The following is a 2,312-nucleotide window of genomic DNA, read 5'->3' as shown; positions in this document are numbered from 1 at the left end:
GATTTGTTTAAATTCAATGATACTTTATCACAGCACTCCTTGTCTGTAACTAGAGAGCAAAAACTGACTGCAGGCTTGGGTGTGACCAGACTGTGACTTTAAGGCTCTCAGTATTGGATTCAAGCCACTGTGGCAATGCGATGTAAACCACTGATCTCATCTATGCTCACTCTGCTGTTTAATTTGTTCAAAAACCCACAGAAGGTTTGGCATGGTGCTGGCAGGTTTTATGCTCCATTAGGCATTGACTCTCTGTGCTAGTCTAACATTACACTGGATCCAGCATCGTCTGTCCTTCAGCAGCCAGTGCAAAGCCAATACTAAAGCACTAAGCTGGCACAAACTCTGTGTCAGGAGCTCTGCCTGATTTGATTTACATCTGTGAGTTTTGTTTGGGTGAAGTCTTCTCTGCTGGCGATCCAGTGGTGCAAAGATCCAGAACTGATGACTGGAACTAAGGCACTGATTGCATTTGCTTAAAATTATGTCTTCTATGGAAAGAGAAAGGGACTGATTAAGGTTTTGTTTAGCAAAAACTGAATTCATAATTTTGTAGGAATAGATACAGTTTTTAAAAAGAAAGTATTTAACTCATGAGAAAACAACCTTTTCATATAGTGTTAGTTTCCTCATTAACCTTTAATCATGATTCATATGTAAAAGAAACCCAAACACCATGCTACTCTTCCTTATATTGCAGATAAAGCCAAAGATAGCAATAGGATTTTTTTATGATAGTGTTGTGCAGCTTCTAAGAATAAATAATCTGTGTTGGGTTTTTTTTTAATCTTTTTTCTTTTCTTTTTTTTTTTTTTTTTTTAGTGACTGTTGCTGTCTTCATTTCACAGGTAGTTAAACTGGCAGCACAAAAAGTGATATTTCATATCTCAGAGCTGTAAAGGAGACCCCCTAACTTCACGGTCCAGCCATCCTGCTCTCATGTCTACTGAAGTAAATGATGGCTTTAGTGGATTTTGGAACTCATCTTCAACCCCAGTGTCTTCAGACAACTAAAGAGTGTGGTGCAAACACTGCTCCTTGGTACCTGGTATAACTCACTCAACTTCAGAGGTAATTCATCTGGACTATGTGCTTGGGCAAATTTATTGCCAGACCAGGCAAGCTCTAGTTCCTCAGTGGTTAATTCTCCTGTAACAGAGAGCTGTATGAATATACCATTAGAACAGTAAAAAAGAAATCAGGAGGGAGTCACTTTCTTCTAGTACTAAATGCACCCTTTCAGTGGGATAAGGAAAACAGAGATGTCTTTAAACAGAAAGAAAAGGTTCCACTTCCCAAAAAATTTCTTCTTACCTTCAGAAGTTAATTGCTTAGGACTCAGAGGTATCTCCTAGTATTCTGCATTTTACTCTTGCTCCTATACTTGATGATCTGGAATTCTCTTCTGAGCTGCTAACTGAATTTTTGCTTTTTAAAGCTCATTTAAAACCTCTCCTACTTTCCTGTGTCTCTGATTAACACTAAGCCACTCTACCCTTTCTTTTCCTACAGCTTCTTATATTCGCCCCTTGCTGCAGCCTGCAAGAATTCTAACTGTCATCTGCTCTTCTTTTTGGGTTTCCATTTTTTCCCTTTCTTCCTGCTCCATTTTCTCTCTGTTGCTATCTGGGCTGCTCTATGCCATCCTGTTATACTTTCTAGCTCAGATCTGCCTACTGCTGTAAAGGGTTTGACGATTTTCTTTAGGAAGAACTCTAATAATAGCCACAATCCTGCCCCTTTACAAATCTTCCTCAGAATGAAAAAAGTTCCTTCCTCTAGAGTGAATTCCATTGAAAACCAAAAGTTCTTGTTAAAAAATAACATCTCCCTCTCTGTTCCTGATGGATTGGAGAAATTTTAAAGGAGCAATGTTGTAATTCACAGGGAATTCGAGCATAGATCTCAGAGCTCCCTATTAGACAGAGTAACTTCAGCTATTACTTAAAGAAAACATTTCAGTTTTCTTCTCTAATACAACAGCAAGCTACAGTTTATAACAGGAAAACAAGCCAGCCAGAAAATCCTTGAGGTTCTCTAGTGACTTCACTGTTGTCAATCAAATTAACATGAAGATGCTAAAACACTGCTGCTTTAATGGGCAAAGGGACAAAACTCCTGACACACTGCAGAGAGGTTTTTGAAAAACAAGTGCCTAGATGCCATCTGAGCTGGATGAGGCTAAGAGAAACCAGAGCCTGGGACTATCATGGGATGTCATGGATTTTGAGCTTTAACTGCCATTCAGGTGGCCTATGCCAAAACTGTGATTTCTCAGCCCCTTACTTAGCTGCTGCCTCAGCCTGGAAGCC

Source organism: Pezoporus occidentalis, unplaced genomic scaffold (assembly GCF_034315485.1).
Source record: "Pezoporus occidentalis ecotype Australia unplaced genomic scaffold, CSIRO_AGI_Poc_V1 ctg25, whole genome shotgun sequence".
Taxonomy (NCBI): domain Eukaryota; kingdom Metazoa; phylum Chordata; class Aves; order Psittaciformes; family Psittacidae; genus Pezoporus; species Pezoporus occidentalis.
The sequence above is the reverse complement of the archived record's forward strand: the minus strand, read 5'-3'. Positions refer to the sequence as shown.